Source organism: Protopterus annectens, chromosome 13.part0 (genome assembly GCF_019279795.1).
Source record: "Protopterus annectens isolate FY-2018-M chromosome 13.part0, PAN1.0, whole genome shotgun sequence".
Taxonomy (NCBI): Eukaryota; Metazoa; Chordata; order Ceratodontiformes; family Protopteridae; genus Protopterus; species Protopterus annectens.
The window spans coordinates 757,228,433-757,250,190 of record NC_056747.1 but is presented as its reverse complement, the minus strand read 5'-3'; the positions used below and the strand labels follow the sequence as shown (position 1 = coordinate 757,250,190).

General features: G+C 39.1%; 1 protein-coding gene across 1 annotated transcript in view; it reads right to left on the bottom strand.

Annotated features, from left to right (window-relative positions):
• The window catches only part of TP53I13 (tumor protein p53 inducible protein 13), a 617,213-nt gene extending 606,331 nt beyond the window's left edge, over positions 1-10,882 (bottom strand). The window contains exon 1 of the mRNA XM_044054453.1: positions 10,604-10,882. The gene's annotated coding sequence lies outside the window, so the exon portion shown is untranslated. The remainder of the gene's footprint in view (positions 1-10,603) is intronic.
• Between the last annotated feature and the right edge of the window lie 10,876 nt (positions 10,883-21,758).

Here is a 21,758-nt window from a genome sequence, read left to right as displayed (position 1 = left end):
TAGAGGTCTCTCTCACACAGAAAAAAAAAACATCAAAACAAACAGATTTCTTAAAACAGAAAACAAAATGGAGAAGTAAAACAGAACACAGCTCTATCAGTCACAGACAAAAAATAATAGGTTTACTCTCCTTACCCACCAGGGAATCACCAGCAGTTCTTTAGTTTATGCAGGCTTGAAATCTAAACGTTTCAGTTTGTCTTTCAGGGTGCAACAGAGGACTACATTTTTTTCCGTTACTTTTCCATGGAGGCAACCTGACAATAGGGTAATAAAAGACAGAACACTATTTTCTTCAAGGCTAAAACTTAATGAGTTCTGAAAGTATGCAAGTGGTTTTCACATCTGGAGGGCAGATAAAGATACAAAGAAAAATAGACACCAATTGCTGTAATTAAAAGCAGAGGCACTAATATGCATATTAGCATGGATAACCTCAATTTCAGGTTAATTTGGGCCTGTGTTTATAGCGGTCTATTTGGTAAAAATGTTCCTACTTCATTATTTGAAAATGTACATAGACACACGTGTTTGCATTAAGGTTATGGGTGTTTTATTAAAATACAAAGTCTTGTAAAATGTGACATAGGTCCCAACGCTAATAAGGAAAAAATGTATAAAGGATTAACTTGCCAAACATTAATGGGTGCATGTATCACAAAAATTAGAAATAGACATTTAAAAAAGCTGCCGCATATAACAGGTGGGAATAATTACTTCTTAACACAATGTTGGCACTTTCCATACTGTCTTGGAATGTGAATGGTCTCACACTTACAGACAAAAAGTAAAGAATACTTAATTATATTAAGAAATGCAGAGTACTCATAGCAATGCTACAGCAGACACATTTGGGAAAGAACTGAGCATGTGAATTAGATAAAATACTTCAGGATGGATGTTCTGCAGAATATCAGGGACAATGGAAAAGAATATTTATATTAACTGCTACAGGAGCTCCAGTAGTGATAGAGGAGGAACAAAAAGATAATAATGGCGATTTGTAGTAATAAGGGGATACTGACGAGAGGAGGATTACACTGGCATGTGTTTATATTCTACTTAAATCTGCTATTTTGGAGAAATAATCAGCTTTCAGCAGGGAATATAACATGTAGGTAGGGACTTTGATTTGAAACAATGACAATGTATCTGGGGGGCCTAGAAGGGAAACTTATATATTATATATATATATATATATATATATATATATATATATATATATATATATATATATATATATATATATACACACATACATACATATATATCTCTAAGGTAATCTACTGAAGAAAATGATGAAAATACTTAGTATGAAAGATGCGAGTGAATTCAGTAGTAGGAACTTGTTGAGATTTTCCATATCATTCCCCAAGTTACAATAACTGGGCTAGACTTGACAGAAATTATATTTCACAGGAACACATCCATTTAATTGAGAACTTTTACAAACATCCAATAACTATTTCAGACAATGCGCCAAGAACTACTAAGATAAAAATGCAGGGTAATGAAATATAGGTGAGATAGTGGCACTTCCCCCACCTATCCTGTTAAAAAGAGAGGAATTTAGGGACTGGGTAGTGGAAATTATCAAGGCGTTATTACGGAAGTTAGAAAGTACTCCAAAAGTTACAGTTAGTGAATGGGATAAAAAGAAAGTGGAGTTTAAAAATAGGGTAAAAATAAAAGAGAGAGAGAGAAAGAATCTAGTTAAGAAATAATAAAAATTATTTTGAGAGGCTGACAAAGGTCAAAGTATTACAAACTAAGGGGACCCTCACAAAACAAGAAGAGGTGCAATGCAGAGTGCTAAACAGAAAGTAAGGAGTACCTGGATAATATGCATGAGTTTGGAAAGACTTTTTTGATAACTCCAGAGAACAAAAGCTTTTGTTACAATGACTTACGGTTGTTGCCAAAGTTAGGGAGCATATAACAAGAAAAATAACCAAATATCCTGTAGAGCTATTAGACATATTTCAGATTTTTTCATGAAACTCCATATAAAGCAGAAAAATGGAGATATCAAAAAAGAAAAATGGAAATATTTATGGAAGGCTTAAATAAGCCAAGGTCAGAGGTAGATGAGCCTCAACAGCTAACGGTTAATAAAGGAAGAGATTAGATAAAAATGGTGATGTATAACCAATCCCCAGGAAAATCTCCAGGAGTTTGTGGTATTCTGGTGAAAATTTGGAAGCTAGGAGGAAAGAAAGTGTATTTTAAAAGAGGAAGGCACCAACATCGTGGAGAAAAAGCTGTTGTGGCTGTAATACCTAAAGTTAATAGAGATCCATCTGATCCAGCTTCATATAGAGCTTCATCCATCTCAACTTTAAGCCACGATTATAAAGTGTTTATGTCTATTATGGCTAAAATAATGGTAAAAGTCATGCCAAAATTGATAGATATGGACCAATGTGGTTTTGTGGAGGGGAAGCAAACATCTGACAACATTAACAGAATAATGATGAGCCAAAGGAAGCAGAATGTAAGAAAATACCACTGTTACTCATGGGTCTTGATGCAGAGAAAGCATTTGACAAAGTAAGCTGGAAGCAGTTGCATTTCCTGACAAAATAAGGTTAATTAGACAGATACACAAGGAATCTGAGTCAAAAATCAAAGTGGGAAGGTTCCAATCTGATAGGCTGTGCCTGAACAGGGGAACCAGGCATGGATGTCCACTTTCCCCTTTATCAGTGTTACATTTAGAACCACGGGCAAAGAAAAAATGGACACTCAAATTCAAGGATATAACTGGTATGGTGTTCAAGAGAAGTTGGTTTTATTTGCAGATGATATTATTTTGTACCTGATGAAACCAGAAAAGGATATCTCATTGTTGTGGAACATTGAGAGACCATTCATTAATTTTACACCCCAAAACAACCTGGAAGATAAAAACAAAGCCTATCTATATATACACACTATGTACCCACACATGAACAGGTCCAGCAATACTCGTATTTATGGAGACATAATAAAATGATGTGCTTAGGAGTAGGGATTAAAAAGAATTTGGTTATGGCAACTAATGATATGCAGAAAGATACTAAACAAAAGATAATTAAAAGAGAGAAACTGGAAGCGCTTTCCTACAGCTATAGATAGCAAGAAACAAGCAGTAAAATGTTTTTAAGCTCCTTTAAAAATATGCCTGACCTGTGTATAAAATTAATCAGCCAGAGTAAGAGTTATGAGTAGCAATTAACAAAGAGTTGAACAATTTTATCTGAGAGGAAAAGAATGCAAGAGTCAAGTGGGAGAAGTTGATCCTCCCAAAAGAGCAAGGAGAAATACGTGATTTGAAGGGATATTTTACAGCTACACAGTTAAGGCTATTATATAGAACACAAGCAGAAAGCTACAATGTAAAGGGATGGTGATAATGAAGCAGTGGGGTAATTCAAGACATAAGGAAAGAATGGGATTTTGGACAATGACTTAAAGGAGTAAAACAGTCATACAGAATGCTATATTCATAAAGTAGCAGAAAGTATATCGAGAACTAAGCCAACATCAGAACGGAGAAAGGAGATTCTGTAGACAGGGATGACTGCAATAAAGGGTGCACAGCACAGACAACAGGGGTATGAAATTTACTTAAGGATGGCAAAGAGACCAAGGTATTGGGAAATAATTATATAAGGAAAGGTAATACAATGGGAAGACGCCAAGAAGACATTTGGATTGCAGACCAGTAATTGTCTTTCCTATCAGAGACAGATATCAAGAGTACAGACAAATAGAAAGTGATAGGGGAATCCTAGATGAAAGACCTGCACTGGCTGAGTTTTTAGTTGAATCCAGAGCAGAAGCCGCTGCTAAAATGGAATAATTAGTACAGCATATAAAATATTACAGAATAAGTACAGGAATCAATCAATCAGAAAAGATGGAGAAGAGAGATTAGATATGCAATTTACAAAGAAACAATGGGAGGACATATGTAATGTATGGCTCCAAATCATGCAGCAAAATCTAGAAAGATTCAGGATTTTTGCCTGGAAGTATTTGCATAGATACTTTTATACCGCAAGCAGACACCAAATAATTTTTCCTCAGGTAGATGGCAAATGATGGAGGTGTGATGGGGAATAAAGAAGTAATACGGAACATAAGTTTTGGGAGTGTAATGAGTTGCAGTCTTTAAAAATTCCCTACAGCGTACTCTGCCAAGAATACTGGGCAAGTAAACGAGTAGAACTAAGAAAATTATTTTTCTAGAGCTGGGAATAGAATGCAAATTCCTTAGACATAGTAGGGCCCAAAAAAGCAATTACTAGAAAATAGAAATCAAAATCTTAACTATACTTGATGTAGTGAATACTGCAACAGAGATAAAAGAACAGGAAGTGGGACCTTTAAAAAGGGTAAGAGTAAATTACATACAAAAAAACCCAGAAAGTGTGGAGCAATACATGCAGAAAAGCGTTTTGCAGGAGGAATGAGGTTTAACAGAGTGCAGAAACTGAATAATGTGATGTTGCTTAGAATACAGTATATATATATATATATATATATATATATATATATATAAATATATACATATATGTTTATGAATGTATTAATATGCTTTGAGTACTTTTATACAAGTTTGCCTAGTTCACAAGTGATAATTCAATAAAAGGTATTAAAAACAATACCTGAAAGTAATTACTTAAGTGAAAAAAATATTCTGTGAAGCAAATTGATATTAAATTACTTTATGTGTAGTCCAAACCATGCAGTCAAAAATGTGCTACATGAAAGACTTGCAGCAATATTCCAAGAAAGCTTAACAATGTAAGCCGCTACAACTCAGCTCGACACAAGAGAGATAAAGCCCTGACTGTGCCCCAGATGACCAATGTTCATCTAGTAAGGAAGAGAGAGAGCATCCAACATTGTCTGCCCCATCCTGGGGTGCGAAGCAGCCTGGCTCACTACAACCACAGAACAAAGAGCCAAGTGACCTCTACAATGCAAGTGGTGTGACAGTAGTAGGAAAGTTGCCCATGACTGGAAGCTCACAAACCTCTCAAAGGCAGCTATAGATAAGCTTGCAAGGCTGCAGTTGGAGGGGGTTGTTAAGGCTTACAGCGTCGTACTGCTGTCAGTGGAGTGCGTAACAGTATCCTTGATCCCCTCACTAACCTAGACATAATTTGAGTGGATCCCGGGAAAGCTAAGGTGGTGTCAGACACAGTGAATGAGGACAGGAGCTGGTGGTAGTTGATGGCCAGCTACAGGAAGTGGAAGGGAAATATATGCTCCTATAACAAATTTCTGCAACACAAAGTAAGTAACTTTATTTTTGCTTATCCCAATACCATACATGCCACCATTAATACAGCATGTTAACTTTAAACAGGAAAATTGCATTCCAAGTGAAACTTGTTAAAAAAACAAAATGGGCAAAGGCAACCGCAAGAACACCTACTGTATTTCAAGACACAGAGAAAGGTCACCAAGGAGTTTTACCATGGATAACAAGTGCTGTCCAGAAATGATAAACTGTAACTGAGCCACACTATGTTTTAAACACTAGTACACCAGCGAAGTGGGAGGTAAGAAGAGATATGTAAACCAGTTAAAATGTGTTAAAACAGTGCATGCCTACCTGCTAGAAAACGGAGACACAAGGAACAACCTGATGTGCAAAACACTATATTACAGAAGTGACAACTACTACCACCCATTCTTTGGAAGCAGCTAATTGAAGCCTAATCCCAAGCCTGATTATGGCCATAACTATAACCACAGGATGAATGACCAAGACAACTTCCATAGGGAGATGACTAAGCAGTTTTGTACCCCAAGAGAGAGATGGATGACAGGCCAGACTGCTGACCATACAAGGATGGAATAACTCTTAACTCATCCTCATTCTTTTAAGATGGCATATTGGATGGGAACTGCTCAAACATAGCAAGGCCTTGTCAAGATTAATGGTATCGGTCACAAAAAAGTAATTACTAGAAAATCAACATCAAAATCTAAACCTACTGTAATTGATGTGCTGCATATTGTAAAGGAAAGCAACTGGAGATATGATAATTAGGAAAGGGAAGGATCAGATTACACAGAAATAAATGGAATTTGTGATACCAATTGTGACACCCATGCACTGGCCCAGCAATCAAGGAGCCTCAAATCCTCACTACTAACAATTGTGAGGGGTGTCCACATTAGGAAGGATAACAAATACACACACAGTAAAGTACAATTTCCCTTAAGAGCACACAGAGATCACAGTCAGTCTGTGGCTGGTTTCTCCCTTTCTCTCCAGATCCACAATAAGACTCCCCACTGGCACAGCTACAGGGTCCAGATCTCAGCCTAGTGGTCAAGCTAAAACCTCCAAAACCCTCTCTGTCCAACCAGTGCTTTGTGTCCGACACATGCACACACTGAGATAAGAGTTTGTAACACACAGACACTCCTGGGGAAGGCTGGCACAGGTTCTCCAGCTATGCCCTTTCTGCCAGTCTATAAAAGGTAGTACCAGCTGCCACTAATATCAGCTACTAAAAGGGCCCTTACCAAGGGATGTCCAATTATTACTGTGCAATATTATTATCCAAATAGTAAGTGTGATCCAGGGCTAAAGTTATTGGAGTGGCTTGGCCAGTATCACTATATACATACAATGTACTTTAGAACTTAAATTATCTCTACACAAAACAGCCACAGTTGAAAGGTTTAAAAATATTTAATACATAATAAAAACACAAGACAATACTTCTTACTACACAGTGCTAATCAAGAGTTCAGAGATCACAGGAAAATGCTTAAAATAATACAGTAAAACAGTTCTGACATCAATACAAAAAACAGCTAGACTAAACTTATTTTCTATCTATATCTAAGAGCAAACACAGTTCTAAATAAGTAACCACAAAAGGCAACGCCAAACTTCCAAGAAATGAAAAACGTTGACAGCACCAAACAGTAGAGGCAGGCCACTGCTTTACAGTCCACAGCGTTTATTCACAGAAATATCCACCAGTTAAAAACCAATAAATGTAAAACACTCCAAGCATTTTTCGTCCAGATAGATATCCGAACTTCTTCAGACAAAACACTAGCACAAGTAATGCACACATTTAAATAGGTTAGGCACAGGTGCGCTGCATTAATTATGAGCATTCTAACCCCCAAACTGGTTAAAGATACATACACTAAAATTCCTGTTTAATGTTTAAACATATTTTATAATTATAATACTAATTTAAATACATATGAGATATTCATAGTATGTGTAGGGCGTTTAATTAATAGCTAAGAATATTTAATAAATGTTTTTTTATTTAAATTAGTATTATAATTATAAAATATGTTTAAACATTAAACAGGAATTTTAGTGTATGTATCTTTAACCAGTTTGGGGGTTAGAATGCTCATAATTAATGCAGCGCATCTGTGCCTAACCTATTTAAATGTGTGCATTACTTGTGCTAGTGTTTTGTCTGAAGAAGTTCGGATATCTATCTGGACGAAAAACGCTTGGAGTGTTTTACATTTATTGGTTTTTAACTGGTGGATATTTCTGTGAATAAACGCTGTGGACTGTAAAGCAGTGGCCTGCCTCTAATGTTTGGTGCTGTCAACGTTTTTCGTTTCGTTCTAAATAAACTTACATACAGAGCAAAACAGAGTACTGGCGAGTTGTTGTCAGCTTTAGACAAAATCCAAAATGCTCTTTCTCGGTCTCTGAAAAAGTCCTTTAAATTGATAATACATCCTGCTGACTCATTTTTGATTACATCATTCTTAACAATTCTCTGGGTTTCCAGGCTAACAGAAACTCTAAATTTACATTTCTTTGTAAGCTTGCACCTGGTCAGGAAACCACAGCATTAAAGACATTATATATGCAAAGTCTAGCGATTAACTCTAGTCTCAAAAACAATAGAAACAATCTGCTGGTTCAGACACCACAGCTCCAAGCCCTGAGATCAAAGAGTCATAAAATGCTTGACTTATCAGCTTTCTTACAGCAGAGTGCACGGTTACATTTTTGCAGTTCAACATCCAATACAGTGTTCTCACATTTAAGAGAACAAGCCTACATCCAATACAGTGTTCTCACATTTAAGAGAACAAGCCTATACGGCTTTTATTAATATTTACAAGGCAGGAACTGAGCAATTTACACAATGTTAAAAGTAAATGAAACTTGTTAAAATGCTGCCTGAAAATAAAATGTTATGTTTTTTCTTTAACATTGTCACTATGTCACTTTAGAAAAATAGCATGTTTAAAAAATAAATAACCAGAACACTGGTGATACAGTATCGAGATCACTGTTCTGAGCTCATCGTGGCCACAGTGACATCATAATGCACAACAGACAAAGGTCCCTCGTGAAGCTCAGTATTACAGAGTATCCAACTGATTACAAAAATATTAAAAGTTTTATTAAATAATGTACATCAGAGTCAACTATGTTAGCAAATTAAAACAAAGCCAAGCAATATAAGAATTTTACAGGATAGTATTTTCAGAAACCATGGTAATTCTCATTCTTAAACATAGTAACACCAGGGGTTCAAGAATACCCATTTTTAAACAACAATGCCTACTCCAGCTAAATAAGATTTGCATCTGAGAAACTCATTTAAAGTGCACAATATTAAGTAATCATCTACTGCTTACATTCTTACTGTCCTTCACCTTTGTTACGAAGTAAAATGTTAATGTGGTGCAGACACAGACATTTATGCAACCACCACTGGCTGGGCATATCAGTTGCACAAAGTAAAGGAGTCACGCATCACAACTCTGATGTGAACTCTCCTTTTATTAATGTCACTTGCATGCAAGGTGCGTTGGGACAAATTTCTTCCTCCAATGGCCTCTTTATTTATTCATCCTCTGCTAACCCACTTATCAAGTACAGGGATGCAGGGGAGCCACAGTCTATTCCCAGCACTCAAATGAGCAAAGCAGTGAAACTAATCCCGAATGGGGTGCCTATCCATTGCAGGACACACACTTGCGCACACACACACACACACACACACACACACACACACACACACACACACATACTACTCTCTACCTACAAGCATTCTGGAGGATCACAACCTCACCCACACAATGTTTGTGGGATGTGGAAGGAATCCAAAGCATCCAGCTAAAACCCACAGACATAAAGGGAAGATGGGCAAACTCCACAAAGAAGCTACCCCAACAGAGAGCTGAAATGAATAGCAAAGTACCAAACACTATCCACTAATTCCACTGCTATAATAAAATGAATGCTCTTCTGTTGTCCCAAGTTTTCAGAGATGTACCCACATGTTGCCACCCAATTAAACCATGCCTGTAAAATCTGATATTTTCTGACAACACAGTGGAAACTAGTACTCTTTGCAGCTACAGACATTCTTATGAAAATTCAAGTCATCTTATTCATAGCTCTCAACTAGTCAGGGACAAATCTCAACAAATTCAGGGACAAATTCATGGACACTTAAAATATTAGAATGACTATTTTTAGGTATTGGCAGAATAAGAGAATGTTAATTAAAACATTTTCTTAACTAAAGGAAGTCTATAACTCCAATTACTGTCATTCATACCCTCTCAGCTGTCCAGATTCACGCATAAAATCCAGATTTTTGTCTCATATTTTGGTCTGTTCCTCATAAAATTACTGGTTTGCTGGCAAATCACTGAACTGAGGTCACTACATAATTTCACATATTTTAGTTTCAGACTAGATATTCATTAGGAAATGTGTGCTAAAAAAATCCTGCTATGCTAGCAATTTTCTAAATTCATAAGAAAAATATTTATTAAATTTGTCTCCATTTCTGAGCCCCCCCCCATTATTTTAGGCTTTGCCCAGATTTTTTGCAGTAAGAAGTTGAGCGATTTGTTCTTTATTAAGTACAACTCACCGCCTTTTCTCCAAAACTTACCAATTTTAGGAGGGATTATGAGGTATAACGAAAAAAAACTGAGACAAAATCAGGGACAGTTGAAAGGGAACAGCGTAAACAATTGGTTATTCTCAAAGTTGCAGCCCCATACTGCAATCCTTTTGCCCCCGTCTTTTTTCTTTCACTTCTCCCGTTTTCAGAGTAAAAAGGTACCTGTTTCGCCCGCTATGGACAAATAAAAGTACGACTTGAAGTCAAAGGACAGACACGTAACCAGAATTACTCTACATTCGCCTCGCCAGAGGCAACACTTGAAAGAACAGTATACTTACCAAGTTAAATGTCTTAAAATACTACATACTCGATAAAGAAGCAAAACAATCCATTCACATCCGCCGAACAAAAGAGAATTAATTAAATGATGGCTTGGAGCACTTTGGATGCAAACAGTGTCAGTGTCTCAAAAATGTCGAAAACAGATGTGTACAAAAAAAGCAGTCAAGGAAATAAATTCGCAATCTCGCATAATGATCGTACCAAGAAAAATACGTAACTCAGCTCAAAAATGTCAAAAATACCGTACATAAAAACAACGCTGTTAGTTTATCCTTGCGTGCAAAATCAACTTGATCAAAACCAAATGCTGACATTTCAAACTTATGAAGCTTGTACTCTAAAATTTTTATCAGTGCTTGTCCACTTCTATGTTATTAATGTATACTTGCCTTTAATAATACAAAACTTTCCTTTCCAAACTGCAGCACAATGAATAATTTCAAACAGTACATAAAACTGCCACCATTCATAAAACACGTTCTTTCGACGGTATTTGCATTCTGTGACCTGGAAATACTTTGATAGGCAACTACTTTGCTGCGATTGGTTAGTGTGGCTTCATGTTATTAACATATGTATAACATATTAACTTGCTTGTAAATGTACATTAATTAGACATTATTGTTCAGTAGTACCCTCTCGGTCGGGCTGCGCAGAAATGGGCGTGGCTTACTTAATCGACATGCCAAATGAACGGGATGTCGTATGCAAATAATGCACAATTGACTCCCGGGCAGATTTGACAGTGACATCATGCACACATTGGTCCTGTCTTGTGTTACTATGTCTCTACTAGTCGTTTTTTTTAACTACTAATGTTGTAGCTGTTACGCCGGTAGTTCATTTTTACTGTTCTCTCTCTAACAAAGATTGTAAGCCATGGGAATATTTTGTTGCAGTCAACTGAATAGTAGGACTGAAAACTGGTGAACAGACACCACTTAATGTTGCATATTGGAAAGTTATGGTTAGAATGTTTTGCATGTACAACTTGTTTTTTTAGGAAAAAAGTGAAGTTCTATCATTTGTATTGGCCATGGGTATGTTTTGCCCTGCAAAATCTGATGTTTGTACCAAAAATGTCCCACTTTGGGCATTTGAAAAGGTGGCAACCCTAAGCTGTTAACGCTATCTTGATTTTGTTCATAGGTAGGCACTAGGCTATCTGCCCGAGGGCATTTATAAGCCTAGTCAGAGTGTGTCGGCTTTAACTGATACTCTTTCAATCAGAGCAAATGAAGTGATCCCAGGGGTGTATTTTCTGTTACCCATCCACTCGTTAAGGTTTCTCTTGAAGAGTGTTAGTGAGGGGCTCTGCCTGATATAATTTGGAATTTTGTTCCAAAGCATAGGGAGTCTCTGTGACAGGAATCTATCCCTCCAGCATGTTCTATTTATTGTTGTGGCGAAGTTTAGCTCACTAGAGCACGTGGCTCGCAGTGACTTGGATTTCTTTAGGTGGAGCATGTCCATCAATTTTGAGTTGGACATGGCTTTGTAAGTCAGGCAGAGATCACCTCTGAGTAAGTGATATGCCACTGAGTACAGCCGGAGTTTTTTCAGTCGGGCTGCATAGGACATATGTTTGAGACCAGTAATCCTCTTGGTGAGGTACTTTTGTGGTCTTTCCAGCTGTTGGAAGTGTCTTGTGAGGTACATCCCAAATGGGGCATTGTACTCTATGATGGGTCTAATGAGTGATGAGTAGGGGCACTATAACCTCTTTATTTCTAGTTGCGAACCCTTTAGTAATTAGATGGGCCACATAGAAGGATTTCCTAACTACTTTGGCAATATGATTGTCAAAGGAGAGATTACTATCTACCTGGGTCCCCAGATCTCTTATTACCTCTTCTGTATTAAGGGGGCTGCCACCTATGTGGTAATTCGTGGGTGTTTTGTTTTTCCCAAATGGGATGACTATGCATTTTTTGGCATTTAGCTTGAGGCCATGACTTTGACACCAGGTGTCCGTCTCAGTAAGGCCCTTTTGGAGGTTGTCCATATCAGCTGGAGAGTCAATTATGGCTCCCAGTTTGCAGTCATCGGCGAACTTGGTTAGCCATAGTCCTCCTGTGTTTGCCTGCACTTCTGAGAAGTATAAGCCGAACAGCAGGGGTCCCAGGACCGAGCCTTGCGGGACACCACTTGTGACTGGTTTGGAGTCTGACCTGGAGCCCATTATTCTTACCATGTGAGTTCTGTCTGTAAGCCAGTTGGCAACCCATCTTGTGACGTAGGGGTTTATGTTCAGGCTGGTTAGTTTTTCTGTAATACCGGAGTGGGGAATGGTGTCGAAAGCCTTGGCGAGGTCAAGGTAGGCTGTGTGAACCACCTTTCCCTCGTCTATGGCTTTGGTGACTGTCTCGAAGTCCATCAGGTTTAGTAGGCATGATCTGCCCTTAACAAAGCCGAACTGGGTCGGGTCAAGTGTTTGGAGGTTCCCAATGTCTTTGTTAATGAGTTCCATGATGATGTGCTCCATAGCCTTGCAGACCAGGCTAGTCAGGCTTATAGTTACCAGGGTCAGTTGTGACCCCTCCTTTGTGGAGAGGAATAACCGTTGCTGTGCGCCATTCTATGGGCATGTAGCCTGTGGAGAGGCTGAGGTTGAACAGCATGTTTAGGTGGGGGGTTAGTTTGTTCTGTAGTTCGTGCAGGACACAGCCTGGGACACCATCTGGTCCCATTGATGCTGTGTTTTTGGCTTTTGAAAGGGCTGTTTTCAGCTGTGTGTCTGTGATTTTTGGGACACTGCTCTTTTCCGGTATTGTTGTGGGCCCTTTTGGAGTTGAGGGGGGGGTGAAGTTTGCACTGAATCTGTCTGCCAGGATGTTGGCAATATCAGTAGGTTCAGTATATTTTGTGCTATTTTGCACTAGTTCAGTGCATATCTGCGAGTTGCCACTTAGATTCTTAACATAGCTAAAGAAGGCTTTGTGGTTATCTTTTGAATCCTTGGCTATTTTTCTTTCGAAGTTAGCCTTGGATGATTTCATGAGGGACCTCAGTTTCTTATTGATACTGATCAAGGATGTCTTTCCTTCTTGGGATTTGCTTTTTTTCTGAACTAGTTTCCTCCTTCTATTGTATAGCCTGTTTATTGTAGGAGTCCACCAAACTGGTTTTATTCTCTTAGAGGAGTGAGTCTTAGTTTTGCTAGGGATGACACGATCCATGCGTCCTTGTAGGTGCTCATAGAGTGCATTTGTAAAGGTTTCTGCATCTTGGGCAGTGTTATCCTTTAGCGTGGGGGCTGTGAAACTTACCACCTCTGTCTTAAGTAAGGTGAAGTTTGCTTTAGCAAAGTTTTTTACTGTGGTTTCCATAGTTGGGGGTGGTGGTGGGGTGTGGACATCCAGAGTGATTAGTTTATGATCTGATCTAACTAGTGATGGGTTGACCTTCAGTGTGGAACACCTGTTGCCTATGTTGGTGATGACCAGGTCCAATATGTTTTCACCTCTGGTAGGGGAGTTTACCAGCTGATCCAGGGCATTTGAGTTGATGAATTCCCGGAAGCACTGGGCCTGGAAGTTTGTACTCGAATAGTTTTCCCAGTGAATGGTAGGGTAATTGAAATCGCCCAATATCAGGGTGTTTGGTAGGACCTTCATGTTTTCCAGTGTCTCCAGAAAGGTGGAGTGGTGGTCCTGGGTCATGGAGGGTTATCTGTAGCAGGCCACAATTTGCATTGCAGATTTGCCCAATGTTAGTTGCACATGGATGATCTCAGAGGTATCATGCTGCGCCACTAACCTGGAGGTGTAGGTATCCTTGATGAATATGGATACACCCCCTCCTTTTGTGTTTCAGTCAATGTTCTGTGGTCGAAACGTGTGGTATGAGTTGTAGCCTGGTAGTGCTGGGGTGCTCTCTGGAGCCTTGAACCAGGTTTCAGTTACTGCACAGATGTCAACGTTCTCCATACTGAGGAGTGCTTCGAGTGCATACATTTTGAGATTTAAACTCCTGGCGCTGAGTAGCATAACCCTCAGTTTTTTGTTAATTATTCTGTTTACGGAGGTGTGTTTGATTTTTGAGTCTTGCCTAAAAAAAGGCACTATGGGGCAGCAAGAGCCTTGGCCAGTATTCGAAAGCCTAGGGGTGAAAGGTGCAAGCCATCTCTTGTGAAGCAACGCAGCTTGTCGAGCATGTCGTCCCAGGATGACAGACACTGGATCCCTTTTGAATGACACCAGAAGCTTAGCCAATTGTTGAAATTGATATTTTTTTCTTTATACTGAGGTATCATTCTTGATGAGGGCAGGATGCTACACAGGGTTAGGGTCATAACAGCCTGGGCTACATGATCAGAGAGCTCTTCCATGTCTCTTTTCATGTAGTCCAGGGAGGTACGTCTCAGGTCATTCACACCAACATGAACAATGACATAATCATATTTGTACTTGTTCTGGAGTGACCTGAGTGGTTGTGTTATGTGGTGGATTCTGGCTCCCAACAGGCAGCTAACAGTAACCTTCTGCTTGTCCAGCCTAGTGAGTGGGATGTCAGTGTGCCTAACTATAGAGTCACCTATTACTAGTGTGTTAGGTATGTTATTTCACCTTAAGGGCTGTGATTGTGCAGCACACTGATTTTGTGTTTTATGTGTTGTCTGGTTTGTGACGGGAAGTGCAGGTTGTTTGGGTGTCTGCTTTGGAGGTCTCTGATGCTTTTGCAGGTTTTTATTTAGAGCCTCCGAGTATGATTTTGTGTATTTATGTGTATTTTTTGCCAGTGCTGTTTTAGTAGGTCTGTGTGTGGCTGGAGTTGTGGTGCAAGTGTTAACCTTCTCCTCTTGACTGTCTGTTCCAGTCTTGGGTGGAGACAGCTTAGTTTCCAGTTTGGCTGTATAATTGCATCTCTCACAGTATGTTAGTGTTTTTTGGTAGGAGGAGAGGGTTATCTGTGTACATGGGGCAGTTGTAACATTGCCTCAGGATACCCAGATTCACCAGCTGGACTGGACAGTGCACCTGAAGTTGCCCTTTGGTCATGCCTGAATAGTAGGGTGAGCTGCTTAGTCGCTTGGTTGGTGAGGGGTGAATAAAGAGCCTTGCCCTGCTGGGCAATCAGTGTCAGGATATATTAGTGCTTGCTATTAGGACTGAGCAAGTGCTGGGCTGTAAGATGCTTTTTGAGTGCTTAGGTTGAGAGTTAGACTAGTTTCAAGGGAAAAACTGAAGGGGAGACTTAGTGGCGCTGGAAATAATTTAACCGTAGCTAACCAGCACTGCCCGGTGCGCAAAACCATGCAAACGCGTTTTTTATAGTGGGGAAATGAAAGAGATAGAAATTAGCATCAAATGGCCAATAAACTACTAACTTCTGGGCTGGAACCACTTCTCCAGGGACAGATAGGTTGATCAAAGCTCCCTTCTCTCACAGGTGAACAGAGAAACTTCCTTCTATCCAAGTAAGGTATGGGCAACTCAGAAACTAGTATCACAGCCCTAAATTCATCACTAGCCTGAAAACTGGACTGCACTAGCTTAGAAAGGTGGGAAACAAATATTTTTTTTGTTTTTTTGAAAAGATAAGGCAAAACAGTAAAAAATACACTTAAAACAGTTTTAAATGACTACAAGCGATCAGAAAAGGCTATCACACTTTAGTGTGTAGCCTACAACAGTTAAATTATTTAAACAAAAAAACAACTTTTTAAAAGTGCAGGCAGTCAAATAAGTACAATATGTAAAAAACCAAGCTTTTAAATCACAATAAAAGCTGGAAAATCTGCGTTTTAGGCAGAAAATAGTTAAGTACAGCAAGAAAGTACAGAAAACTAATACTTAATCACTCCAAAGTCTCTCTCCTAAGCTAGAAGACTTGTATCAGTTTAAGGCTTTCTAGTGCTACCCAGTAGGTTAGTTACAGGAAAGATGGGAAACAAGTGCAGATGTGGTCTTTTAAACCAGAAAGTTGAAAGAGATGGACAAACTGTCCAAATGGTAAATAAACTACAATTTCTGGGCCAAGAACCTCTCCTCTCATGGTAGACAGTCTACCTAGTGTTTACCACTCCCACTGATAAGCTAGAAGGATTTCCTCCAACACAGAAAGGCTTGCGGGGCTCAGAAGCTTACCAACAGTCCTGGATACAGCAACTCTGTATCTGGACTAGGCTAGTTATATGAAAGGTGGGAAACAAGTGCAAGTGCGGCTTTTAAACCAAAACATTGAAAGAGATGGAAAAAAACTACTGCCCAAACGGCCAGTAGCTACAATTTCTGGGCCAGGAACAACTCCTCTTGTGATAGATAGGCTACCTAATGCTTACCACTCCCACTGATAAGCTAGAAGGCTTCTCTCTAACACAGAAAGGCTTGGGGGGCTCAGAAACTTACAAAGAGTCCTGGAATACAGCAAATCTGTACCTGGACTAGACTAGTTACAGGAAAGGCGGGGAACAAGTAAAAACGTAGGCTTTTAAGCCATCAAGTTTAAAGAGATGGAAAACTGCCCAAACGGCCAAATAAACTACAATTTCTGGGCCAAAACTCACTCTTCCTGTGGAGGATAGGCTACCTAGTGCTTACCACTCCCACTGATAAGCTAGAAGGCTTTCCTCCAACACAGAAAGGCTTGGAGGCTCAGAAGCTTACTAAGAATCCTGGATACAGCAACTCTGTAACCAGACTAGGCTAGTTATAGGAAAGGTGGGAAACAGGCACAGGTGCAGCTTTCAAACCAGGAAGTTGAAAGAGATGGAAAAAAATGGCTCAAACAGCCAATAGCTACAATTTCTGGGCCAGGAACCACTCCTCTTGTGGTAGATAGGCTACCTGATGCTTACCACTCCCACTGATAAGCTAGAAGACTTCCCTCCAACACGGAAAGACTTGGGGGGCTCAGAAGCTTACAGAGAGTCCTGGTTACAGCAAATCTGTACCTGGACAAGACTAGTAACAGGAAAGGCAGGAAACAAGAGCAAACACAGGCTTTTAAATCAGAAGGTTGAAAGAGATGGAAAAGCTTCCCAAACAGCCAATAAACTATAATTTCTGGGCTAGAAACTACTCCTCCTGTGGTAGATAGGTTACCTAGTGCTTACCACTCCCACTGATAAGCTAGAAGGCTTCTCTCCAACACAGAAGGGCTTGGGGGGGCTCAGAAGCTTACCAACAGTCCTGGATACAGCAAATCTGTACCTGGATTACACCTGTTATAGGAAAGGCGGGGACCAAACGCAAAACGGCGGGCTTTTAACCAAAAAGTAGAAAGATGGAAAAACTGCCCAAACGGCCAATGAACTACAATTCCAGGGCCAAAACCCACTCTTCCCATGGTCGATAGGCTACCTAGTGCTTACCACTCCCACTGATAAGCTAGAAGTCTTCCCTCCAACACAGAAAGGCTTGAGGAGCTCAGAAGCTTACCAACAGTCCTGGATACAGCAAGTCTGTATCTGGACTTGACTAGTTACAGGAAAGGCAGGAAACAAGCTTAGAATATTTTTATTTTTTTTTTGTTACAGAAAAACAGCTAAAACAGCAGTAAATACAATTCAAACTGTAGTGCAGGCCAGCACACCCGAGCGTGTAGCAACACTACGGCAAATACAGTTCAAATAAATGCAATTAAATTGACAAATGACTAAAAAAAAGTGCAGAAGGCAGTAAATTAGAAGGCTACTAACAAGCAGTAATAAGTGCAGAGTAAGAGCGACTGAACAGATAGCACGCAGAAGAGCAGCTAAGACAGTTACAGTAAGAGCAGATGGATAATATATATATATATATATATATATATATATATATATATATATATATATATATATATATATATTTATTTTTTTTTTAGGGAAGGAACAGAGCAGGATTAAGAGGCTACAAGGGTTGTCCCTCCCAAATGCTCTCTTTGTACACAGTAGGAGTGCCTAAAATCAGAATATGATCTCACTGCACTCAGTTGAGTGAGCAAATGAGATGGGCCCAGAAGGAGTATCCAAATACAAATCTACAAGAGGGGCGGGCAATTTCAAAGCCACCAACATTAATACCAAAACAAGAACAGGGAGGGTATGTGGGGAACTAATTGTAGAGAGACAGCCACAACTTCAGTTGAGTTAATATTCAGTGAAAAACACAAATAAATAAATTAAATACAGTACTATATGCAAAAGGGCAGATAAAAGTGTACTTAAGTTCACTTATACGTCCAGCTGATTTCAGGTAGATGTTAGCCAGCCAAAGCTCTGATATTAAGCAGAGATAACTCAAAATGTACCACTTATATAAGGCAAGACAGGATGTCAGTGATGAGCTGAAACTACCCCCCACTGCTATCAATGGCTACACGGAAATTCTAAAAAGTACTCTGTAGAGAGAGACAGACACAACTTCAGTTGAGTTAATATTCAGTGAAAAACACAAATAAATAAATTAAATACAGTACTATATGCAAAAGAGCAGATAAAAGTGTACTTAAATTCACTTATATGTCCAGCTGATTTCAGGTATATGTTAGCCGGCCAAAGCTCTGATATTAAGCAGAGATAACTCAAACTGTACTGTACCACTTATATAAGGCAAGACAGGATGTCAGTGATGAGGTGAAACTACCCCCCACTGCTATCACTGGCTACACAGAAATTCTAAAAAGTACTCTGTAGAGAGAGACAGCCACAACTTCAGATCAGTTAATATTCAGTGAAAATCACAAATAAATAAATTAAATACAGTACTATATGCAAAAGAGCAGATAAAAGTGTACTTAAATTCATTTATACTTCCAGTTGATTTCAGGTAGATGTTAGCCGGCCAAAGTCAGCATACCTCTCAACTGTCCATATTTTTGCCTCGTATTTTTGATTTATTCCTCATAAAATTTGCAGTTTTCCGGCATCTCACTGAGGATTACTCACTAAATAATAACATATATTTCAGTTTCAGACAACATACCCTTAAAAAAACATAAGTTAACACAAATCCTGTCACTCTAGCAACTTTTTAAGTGTTTCAGACCAAAATCCAAAGTCTGTCCCTACAGCTCAGAACGGAAAGTTTACCCTTTTTCTCAATGTACTACAATCTTGGGGTAGGTATATTTAATTTGTAAGGGGATGCAAGGGGGTTTGCTCCCCTGCAAAAATGTTAAAAAATGACTTTCAGTTATAGTCAGGTGGCAACTCTGTTGACCCCTCTAACTATAGACCAATCAGTATTCTCTCACCGCTCTCTAAGGTTCTTAAAAAATTTATACATACTCAACTATTGTCCTATCTCATTCACAAAAATCTCCTTACTCCCTCGCAACATGGTTTCTGCCCTAAACACAGTACCTCAAATGCCTTACTATCCTTTACTCAAAAGGTTGCAGAAGCTAGGGATAACCTCCTCGTCTCCTGTCTATTCCTTGATCTCTCTAAAGCCTTCGACACTGTGTCTCATTCTTAAACCCTCTGACCTAAACCTCTTTCCTTCTACTCTTGGCTGGTTCCAATCCTACCTTACTGGCAGAAAACAAGCTGTTAGATGGTAGCAGGCTTTCTCATCATTCCTTGCTGTTCAAACAGGAGTACCCCCAGGTTCCATACTTGGACTGCTCCTTTTCAACATTTTTACCAACAACCTACATTCATCCTGCCATCTCTCATCTGCAATACAATACGTAGATGACTCTACTCTCTTATCTATCTCCAATACTGTCTCTGAACTACACACACTAACACAGAATTCCTTTTTCTCTGTTGAAAAATGGCTCAGAAACAATCAACTAATCCTTAACCCTAAGAAAACTCAACTCCTTCTCTTCCTACTTCAAACACTCTCACCTTAAATCAAACCCTTTCTGTTTCCTCCCTAGATGGCACCACTATCTCCCCAGCCTCATGCACCAAACTCCTTGGGGTAATAACAACAATAAGAACAAACTTTGCTTGTGCTATCTATTAATGCAAAGGCTACTAGTATTGTGCTTACGCGAGGATGTACCGTTTGCTACTGTGCTACTTGTGTACTCGCAGTGGTAACCTTGCAATCAGCTGCCAGAATTGTCCCTTCTTTCTCTACTTTTTAGTAGATACTGATAAACAGATATGGTGCTACTTGTGTTCTTGCAGTGTGCATTCTAACAGGTAATAGCTTCCAACTTAATTTACATATGGGTGAGATTCGCGCCTTTTTTCCACATTTCAGTAGCTAGTAAAGCAATAATGCGTTACTTGTGTAATTACAGTGGTCACCTTACAGTTTTCTGCTATTACTTTATTCTTCCCGTGCGCTAGAATGTTGCCTTTTCTATTTTTATTAACTACTTATAGTTTGGTACTTGACCATTTTGTATCTGCAGTGGATACTACTGAATTACGCTAGGTCTGCACGCACCTGAATTTAAGCTCTGCACAGCTCTAGTATTTACCACTATAAGCTGATTAGCTTTTTTAGCTATAGTTTTGACCCTCCCCAAGACCTCTTATTTTTTATAGCATGCTTGCCTTAGAGGCATGTCTAGAGCTGCGTCTTAAGTGGTTTACTCAAATACCCACATTCTTCCTGGACTAAGTTAGTGCATACTACTTCATACTACTCTGCTACACCCGTTTTTCCCAGTGCTCTGTTCCCTCCAATTCCTTCTAGTGAGTTGTATCACACAAATAAAAAGCTATTGCATTTAAAACAATACAAATGCAAAGTGCATGAAACCTTATACGGACAAGGCTTTGGAAAGGGAATATTATTCCCGATCTTACTTGGAAGTTCTCTCTGTTCCCTACACCCTATTTCCAGAAGGCTCACGAGTAAGCAAATATACAAGTAGCTGCTCTACATATTTCTATACCCTCTGAATGCATAAATGTCATTTTGTTTTTCACTTTTTGAGCGTTTTATAGTATCTATTTAAGTTTTTCATCTCCTGCGCTGAATAGTTTGTTTCATGCGTTTTCTGATAACTACTGCCTCTGGTTTTTGAATGTTTTGTTTTTATCATTATGGAATGTGTTTAATGTAGTTGTTGGTTAATAGCTCTGCACTTTGTCTGTTTTTCCATATCTGCAATGTTTAGAATACTCATGTAAGACATAACGTTTAGAGCTTGTTAAAAGTTTATTAGCATAACTAATTAGCTTAACGTGTCCTTATACTTTAAATTTGCCATCTTATCTCATTCCTCTCTCAACCCTTTCTATTACTTCCAGCTCTTTAGCTAAACTCTACTCCCTGAATCTACAGATGCTCCCCTGGTGAACAAGAAACTATATAAAGGACCTTCCACTGCCTCTTACCCTGTTTTGCTCAAAGAATTTGGGCTACCCACCTTTGAATCCTGTATTTAAAAGGAATCTAGAAAGTATGTGTTCCCTCGTCTAGCGTTATAGTTGTTTTTTGTATTCTGTTTTATGTAACCTCAACTACAGGGTTGCTAGTTCAGCCTGGAAACATAGCAGCCTCACCCCTACTCTCCCAACTACTAGTTGCTACCTCTCCCTTTCTGGCCTGCCCACCACATAATATTGCTGCCCTCCTGGAAGAATCTCTAGAAACTTAATTTTACTTTTATTTCTCATCCCAGCTCTCCCCTGCAAAGTACTCTCTTCTG